The following is a 10,000-nucleotide window of genomic DNA, read 5'->3' on the forward strand; positions in this document are numbered from 1 at the left end:
ATAATAATGGTTTCAAAATTTAGCACAAGGCCAGAAGTTTCGGGGGATAGTGAAAGTCGATTACCTTGACCCACGCAAGCAAAATATTAAACTGGGGATACACAATAGTCTTTTAAGGGCCCCTGAAAAAAAATTGTTTTAGATGTATCTATTGGTGTATACTTATATACTGTAAGAAACAGGTTTCTTTCTCTAACATTTTACACGGTTCAACCTTACGCAAGTTAACGCGTGAAAAATTAGATAGGATTCTTGAAAAGGGTTTCTATAAAACTAGATTTTAAACATCGAATGGCTATGGGGGTCCACTAGTAAAGAATAGTAATCAAAGGGATCCATACTCTTTTATTCTTTTATTTGTTTCAGTTATTTGACTGCGGCCATGCTGGAGCACCGCCTTTAGTTGAGCAAATCGACCCCGGGACTTATTCTTTGTAAGCCTAGTACTTATTCCATCGGTCTCTTTTGCCGAACCGCTAAGTTACGGGGACATAAACACACCAGCATCTGTTGTCAAGCAATGCTAGGGAGACAAACACAGACACACAAACACACACATACATGTATATATATATATATATATATATATATATATATATATATATATATATATATATATATATACGACGGGCTTCTTTCAGTTTCCGTCTACCAAATCCACTCACAAGGCTTTGGTCGGCCCGAGGCTATAGTAGAAGACACTTGCCCAAGATGCTATGCAGTCGGACTGAACACGGAAACATGTGGTTGGTAAGCAAGCTACTTACCACACACCCACTCCTGCGCCTATAGATAAAAAAAAAATAGTTGAGAACTCCTGATTTACAATGTGGAAAAGTAAGGTGGCAAGTTACCAGGTTCCTTTGCACGTCGGACAAAATACTCAACATCGTCTCTCCGGCGTTTTATGTATCGAGTTCAAATCCTTTGCAATTCCACCACTGCTTGTAGGCGTTTGTCAACTGCTACTGATACTCATCTGTGCTGTACTTTTTAGCACTATATATCTATACGAGATGCTTTTTCTCGAGAAACACTGCAGCTGTGTGGCTCTCAATACTGTAGCCGCGTTAAGTAAGATGTACAGAATGCTATTTGGAACTAACATTGCTTCAGTCCCTAATAATGAATTTTTACCCAATCCGCCAGCTATTTACGATACCAGTGATTAATAAATCAAATAAGTGTAATATATATGCGGGATTTCTTCACAGCTTCCGTTTACGCCAAATTCACTCATAAAACATTTTAGTCTAGCAGGGCTAAAGGAAAAGGCACTTACCCCTGGCACTGTACAGTGGAAGTGAAATCCATCGTAAGGTCGTGAGTTCAATTTCCGGCAGCGCGTTGTGTCCTTGAGCAAGACACTTTATTTCACGTTGCCCCAGTCCACTTTACTGGCAAAAATTAGTTGTACCTGTATTTCAAAGGGTCAGCCTTGTCACACCGTGTGTGACGTTGAAACTTCCTAAGAACTACGTTAGGAGTACACGTGTCTGTGGAATGCTCAGCCACTTGCACGTTAATTTCACGAGTAGGCTGTTCCGTCGATCGGATCTACTATAACCCTCATCGTCGTAACCGATACACACACATACATGTATGCATGTATATGAATGCCAAAGCAACAACAAACCTTAATCACAATCAAAACGTTTCCTGTCTAATTAGAACCGTCATGTTTCATTAATTGTGAGAACTGTATTCAATTAACATGTCCTGCCTTGGAGAGCTAATTACTTTATAGTTGACACTCTCGAGCTCTGAACATGTGATCCATCCCTCCCTTCCACATCCATTGGGTTAATATTCATGAGGATAAGATAATCTGGACGTTGTCATCGTCATAATTATAGAAATTAGGCTTAGGGAATTAAATCAATTGGGTGAAAGATATGAATATATGTACTTGAGGTAGGTAGTTATCTATTGGATTATTGAATAGAAATTTACTTCCTGGCAGGGGAAAGAAAATGAAACCGAATGTAAATGTTAGAAAAAAAACTTTCAATGAAAAAGGGAGATAATCTGTTTTACATGTTACAGTAATTGGTTCACGACTGTGCTGCGACACTGCCTAACTCTGGTACTAATTCTATCGAACCTCTTTTGCCGGACCGCTAGTTAACACAAACATAAACAAACTAGCACCAGTTGAGGAGTGGTAGTGGGGGGACGAACACAAATACAAAGCACACACATACATACACACACACACACATGTATATATATATATATATATATATATATATATATATATATATATATATGTACATACGCGCGCAGAGCTTTCACTCCATCCTTCTCTAATTCCCTTTTTCTCCCCCTCCCTCTCTCACCGTTTTCTATCTGTCTCTCTTTTTCTCTCTGTCGTTGCTCACATGTGACCATCTTTCTTTTCTTGCACGGACGTTCATAAGACTGGACGTTTTTCTCTCTCTCTCTCCCTCTTCTATCTTTTCTCTTTTCAAAGAAAATATTTCTCCCAGAGTTCACAATTTTCCTCTCGTTCTGGTCTAACGACCCTCCATGTTTGTTTTCGTTCGGCTTCCTTGTATGTCTCTTCTGTCCTGTTTTTGTTCTCAACTTTGACCCTCCATAAATCCGAAATTTTATTTTAGAATTTATGGGAGCAACGGTCTTTGAAGTCTTATATTGTCGTTGAATGCTCGAAATGTGGAGTAGATAGACAGCCAACAACTGATGAAGGGTAGTTTCTTTGTGTCTACTTGTCCTGCTTTCCATTTTTTCTCTCTTTCTTTATATATTTAACTCGTTTGTCTACGTATTTCATGTTGTTTACACAGTTGGGGACGTTCTGGACCCATATATGCATATATATATATATATTGTTTATTACTATATATATATATATATATATATATATATATATATATTGTTTATTACTATATATATATACATATATATATATATATATATATATATATATATATATATATATATATATATATATATATATATATATATATATATAGTAATAAACAATATATATATATAATACAAAGAACATATATGCATGTATACACACATATATGTACATACTTACATCTACATGTGTATATAGATGCATATCAGGGTACAGGACGTTAGAACAGTGAACTACAGACCACATATATATATATATTACTCTACACACAGGTGTGCGTTTACACAGATACATACATACATACATACATACATACATAGTTGCTGCTTTCTGATATACGAGCAAAGTCATTGCTAGAAAGAATCACTGAAGTGAGTCATTGATGATGCAATGTGAGTCTCTTGTATGACTCGTGAACCGGGTGAAAGTTTTGCACATTGTATTGCATAATGCACAGATGTGTTGACTGGCAGAAGGAACAGGTGCAACAGTATGAACTCTACATACATACATGAATGTGTATCTGTTATTCTTCAAATGGTTTCTGTTACTGGGCTCCGGCCATGCTGGAGCCTCACTTCAATTTTTCTGTTTATGATATCGACTTGTATCTATTTCTATCTGGTGCATACTTCATTAATTTGTATCAATTAAAATACCATGTTACGTTCTAGTATAAATTATAAAGAGACACAATGCATCATATCATTGAGGAATATAAAGATGCAAACATACTCACAGACGCACACACTCACGCAAGCACAAGCACACGCACACGCACACGCGCACACACAATCGTAAATATTCTACTTTATATTTTTATTTTAGATTTTCGTTGCATTTCAGTCCCTTCGAAACTTACCAATCGCTTTCTCTCACTCTCTCCCTCTTCTTTCTGTCACATTCTCTCTCACTCTCTCTCTCTCATTCTGTCTATCTACATGTTTGTCTGTTTATCTATCAGTTTATTTGTCCGTTCCTCTCTATCTCTCTCTCTCTCTCTCTCTCTCTCTCTCTCTCTCTCTCTCTCTCTATCTATCTATCTATCTATCTATCTGTGGGTCTATCTGTCTGTCTATCTGTCTGTCTATCTGTCTATCTATCTATCTGCTTGTCTCTTTGTCTATCAGTCTGTCTATCTGTCTGTCCGTTCCACTCTCTCTCTCTCTCTCTCTCTCTCTCTCTCTCTCTCTATCTATCTATCTATCTATCTACCTTTCTATCTACCTCTCTATCGATACGTCTATCTACCTACCTATCTATCTATCTGTCTGTCTGTCTGTTTGCATCTATCTTTCTAAATATCTAACTGTCTGTTATCTACCTATCTGTCTGTCTATCTATCTAGCTAGCTATATACGTGACTCTATTTATGTATGTATGTCCGTACGTATGTATGTATGTATGTATGTATGTTTGTATGTATGTCCGTATATATGCATGTATGTATGTATGTATGTATGTCGGTAGCTATTTCCGTTGTATTGTTTCACTGTAGTCTCCAGGAATTTGGATCCACCGGTCTTCAACAGACTTTATCATGATTGTGAAGGTGTTTTACTTCAACAACTACGGCAATATCTTGTAAAGGTTGCTCTGTCCAAATTCTTGTCTACTCGTGTGAAACCATTTTATGTAAATAGCTATGTGTATCGCCCTAGCGTGAAACTCGCGCATGGGGCGAAATAAATCGCTTTATAAATAAATATATATATATATATATATATATATATATATATATAGAGAGAGAGAGAGAGAGAGAGAGAAATAGATGTAGCTATATATATACATACATACATACATGCATACATACATACTTATGAATGTGTAGGGTAGAGTGGGGGTGTACATATTTCTCTACGGTTATGTTCGCTAATGAAGATACCTAGAGGAAAAGTTTGCAAAAAATGTAGGGAATGATGTACGAATGAAATAATAGTAACAGCGACTATGTATGAGTACGTTGGTGTATGTATATGTGTATGCTTGTATGTATGTATGTATGTATGTATATATGCATGTATGCAGGCATCAGCGTATTGATGTATGTGGCTATATATGTAAGCATGTATGTATGTGTTTAGGTATATAAATATACTCGTTTGTATATGCGAATGCATGTGTACATATATGCATGTATATGTGCATGTGTGCATAGGTATATGTGGATGAGTGTGTACGTGCATGTATGCGTATATGTATCTTGGGGTGTGTGCATGCATGTCTGTATATATGTGTGTGTGTATTTGTAAATATAAAAATATTAACGTACGCGCAGATACATACATACATACATACATATACATACATATATAGAGATGTATATATATATATATATATATATATATATATATATATATATATATATATATATATATATATATATATGTGTGTGTGTGTATATATATATATATATATATATATATACACACATACATACGCACACACATGATATCAATCTATCTATCTATCAATCTATCCATATATATATATATATATATATATATATATATATATATATATATATATATATATATATACATATACATATATACTCACATGCATATGTATATGCATGTATATGTCCATCTGTATTCATTTGTATATGTCCCACAATAACATTTTTTTTAAATGTTTATGTATTTTTACCGTTCCACTAATGGCGTCTAGTTGTAATTTGAGAATCCTTTCCGGCATTGAGATGCCGGCTTCTCAACGTTAGTACTAAACGCCTTGGTTACATAAATCAATCTAAGTATATACATATATATTTGCATACATTCACATACATATATGTGAATGCGTGTGTGTATGTATATATATATATATATATACATATATATGTATATACACGTGTACATATATATATATATATATATATATATATGTCAACACCCTCTCATAAGCTCATCCCACCACACCCCAACACACTCCTACTCTACCTTCCCACTCCACCCCATCCAATTCCTTACACCCACCACCCACCCCTACCCACAGACCCCTACCTCTACCCCACCCTCAGCCTAACCCACACTCCACCCATGCCTTCCCCACCTCCCAACACCCTCACATCACACCACACCAATACCCTCGCATCACACCACGCACACCACACCAATACCCTCGCATCACACCACGCACACACTACTACTGACCAACTACTTTCTCCCTTTCTCCCTTCCCCATTTTCACACTACATAGGTCAAGATCACCAGCATTCTACCTCCCACACACAGCCCCTCGTTCCCGATCACCGTTTGTTATCTCCCCCTTTCTTAGCTCTCCTGAAATAAGAATTTCTAACTTCCGGTCAGTCATTGTTATGATCGGCCATTATTATGATTGACCGTTGACTGAACACTATTCAATTTTTTTTCTCCGTGTTTTTCTCCTTGTCTCCGTATTCTTTCTGTTGAAGAGCGTAGCTCGAAACGTCAAAGACTTTCCGTATTCCCGAGCGTCATACTAATATATACTTTTGTTATTTACACCACCTGTCCTCGTCTGTTGTTATTATTTGTATATTCTCCCACATATAATACACGCTCACGTGGTCGCACCAGCTAATCCTGTCTCCTCTCATCACACACTACCAACTTTTGGATTCTACCTTCTTTCCTTCTGGATCTGGACTGTTTGATTCTGAACTTTATACCCTCCGGCTGCACCTCTCCTACCCACGGATTACACTGGACCCATCTTCTGATTGGAAATCGCTTCAATATACCACGACGTCTAAAAAACTTTTGAACTTTTCCACTTTTGTAAACCTCCTTCATCATCCTTTTTTACCTTACTTTCCTTCACCTACCGTCTCTTCGTACTCTGGATGTTCCTAATCTGTCTTCTCTAATCTGCACCTATTACTTTGTATTCTTCTCCCTCCCTTTCTTTTCTCCTCTCGTTTCTTCTCTCCCTGTCACCCCATTTTTCTCCCTATTGTCCCATCTTCCTTTTTGCTTTGTTTTTTTTCTCCCACCTCGCATATATTTTCTTCTCACAACCCCTTTTTCGTTTTTTCTCCTCATGCCTTTATTTTTTTCCCCCACACCTGTTAAAAAAGTTTTTTTTTCCAGTTTTTTTTTCCTTTTTTTCTTTTTTTTCCTTTTTTCCACGTCCAATTTTCTCATCGCGCTTGTTTTTTTCCACCACACCTTTTGTAATTCTCCTTCCCACGTCTAATTTTCTTTTCTCTCTCGTTCCATCATGCCTGACTACAAATCTTTCCAACTCACTCTCCACAACCGCCTAAAACTATACCTCCGCACACTTCCCTCTCTATACTTTCAACCTACTATACGACTCTCCTTACTCATATTCAAGAAGACTCGTTTCTCTAGTCATATTACGTTTCTCAGTCGCTGCTTACACCACCGCCTCATCCCTAAGGGTTTCCGCCTCCATTTCCACCCCACTCTCCACTCTTCTACCACCATTCTACCCATACTCCGCACCACATCCTACCGCCTTATGCGGGCCACCATTCGCTCCAATCTCTCTAAAATCCACACTATCGACCGCCTTCTTCCTCCAGCCTTTTCCATATTTTTCTCCTCTCTGTCACCCTCCCATGCTCACAATACATTGCGCTTTATCATTCAACTTAATCATCTCTTTCATGCATTTCTTACCGACACTAAGCTCCGCAAACTTCACTCACTCCTCCATTCCTCTACACCCGATGCCACTACCCCAACCCCTCCACCACCCTTCTCCCTCCCTGATGTGCATTCCCCACCCACACCCAACCACCCTGCCTCTCCCACACACACTCCACCCCCTCCCTCCCAGCCCTCCACCATCCCGACCGCCCCTCCTAACCCTACTTCATCCCCTCCTACTTCTATTCCACCCACCCCTTCTCCACTTCAGCCTGTCGTTACCATTCCCCCAGATCTTCCTCTCTCTGAGGCGGAGCGCTCCGTCCTCAATAGGGGTCTGCGCTTCATCCCACTCACTCCATCCTGCAAGGAATTTCAAACCCGTGCTGATGTCCACAGCTTTGTGCGCCGCGTTAGGTTGGGTGCGCTTTTCCATAACACACCACCCGCACCCAACGAGGACTGCTTCACTGACCTGGGCCGACGACCATCCCAGTGTACGCCTGCTCCTGGCCAGTTCCAGGCAGTTGATCTTTTCGCGGGCGCCTGCCAACGCGCTGTGGGCCGGTTTAACTTTTCCAGGCGTCCATCTCGACTCAACATCTCCCCAGCCGAACTTTCGGCCCTTCGATCCCTCCGACGCCGCACGGACATCATCATAAAACCGGCTGATAAAGGTGGAGCCGTGGTAGTATGGCGCGCGGACCTCTACGAGGCCGAAGCTCTCCGTCAACTTCGAGATACCTCATTCTACCGCCCTCTGCCCTCCGACCCCACGCCCAGCTACCAACAGACTGTGTCCTCCACTATCCATGACCTCATCCTCTCCTCCCGTCTCCCCGCCACCGCCTCCAACCTTATTGTTCGCACCCCACGCACCCCCACCATTTACTTCCTCCCCAAGATCCATAAACCGAACAACCCTGGCCGCCCCATCGTCTCCGCCTGCAACTGCCCCACCGAGCTTATCTCAAAATACCTAGACCGTGTCCTCGCCCCCCTAGTGACTTCTCTCCCTTCCCACATTCATGACACTAACCACGCGCTTCGTCTATTCAACTCTTTCTCTTTCCCTCCCGGCCCTTCTAAGCTTCTCTTCACTCTAGACATCCAGAGCCTCTATACAGTGATCCCCCACGACGAGGGGCTGCGTGCCCTGAAGTTTTTTCTAGATCAACGCCCCAACCCACAACCCGACACCTCCACACTCATTCGTCTGGCCGAACTTGTCCTATCTCTCAACTGCTTCTCGTTCGCGGGAGATATCTACCAGCACTTCTCGGGAGTGGCCATGGGGACGAGAATGGGCCCCAACTACGCGAACCTCTTCGTTGCTTATGTTGAGGCCCAAATATTCTCCAGTTTCACTGGTCCCACTCCCGAACTATACGGTCGGTATATCGACGACTGTATCGGTGCCACCTCACTCTCCCGCGAACATCTTGACTCGTTCCTCTCTTTCGTTCAGTCTTTCCATCCTGCCCTCCACTTCTCCTGTACTGTCTCTGACACCTCTGTCCCCTTTCTCGACATTTCGGTCAGCATCCTCCACTCCGCCCTTAGCACCTCCATCCACTACAAACACACAGACTCACACTCCTATCTCAACTTCTCCTCCTCCCACCCTAGACACACAAAACTTTCTATCCCCTATTCCCAATTCCTCCGTCTACGCAGACTTTGTAGCGACAGCCATGACTTTGAGACTCAGTCTCAACTCATGGCTCACCACTTTAGCCTGCGTGGATATCCACCCACCACCATCCACACCGCCCTTGCCAGAGCACGTTCTGTGGACCGTGCATCTGCTCTCTCCCCCCGAACCCGCCCTGCCGTTTCCCGCCTCCCTTTTCCCCTCACCTACCATCCCACCACCCTACCCCATCCAACGCTCCATTCTCCGAGCTTTTCGGCGCCTCCAGTCCGACCCCTCCACCTCCCACATCTTCCCTAATCGACCCCTCCCCTCCTTCAAACGAGCCCACAACCTACGGGACCTCTTGGTCCACAGCTTCTTCCCCAACCCAACCTCCCAACCTGGCTCGTTCCCCTGCTCCCGCCCACGCTGCCGCACTTGCCCTTACCTCTCCAACACCACCCTCCTCACCAGCACCCATCACCGACCCTATCGCATCACCGACTCCTTCACCTGCACGTCTACCAACATCATATATTGCCTCTCCTGCTCTCTCTGCCAATCCCTGTACATCGGACAAACGGGGCGGCGCCTGGCCGACCGATTCGCGGAACACCTCCGAGATATCAACGTCGGCAATGACACCCCGGTGTCACGCCACTTCCGTTCTGCCGGCCACTCCTTGCGGCAACACCTGTCTGTGTTTGGATTGTCCATGCACAGGGGCCATCCGGACTCCCGTTTGCGCCGTGAACAGGGATTAATCTTCTATCTTCGCTCCTTTGCGCCACATGGGCTCAACTCCCCTCCACTCTTCATCTAACCCCCTCCTCCTGTCCCCCCCCACCCTCCCCCACCTCCTGCTCCGATTCCTAC

This window comes from Octopus bimaculoides, chromosome 5 (genome assembly GCF_046866305.1).
Source record: "Octopus bimaculoides isolate indiv1 chromosome 5, ASM4686630v1, whole genome shotgun sequence".
NCBI lineage: Eukaryota > Metazoa > Mollusca > Cephalopoda > Octopoda > Octopodidae > Octopus > Octopus bimaculoides.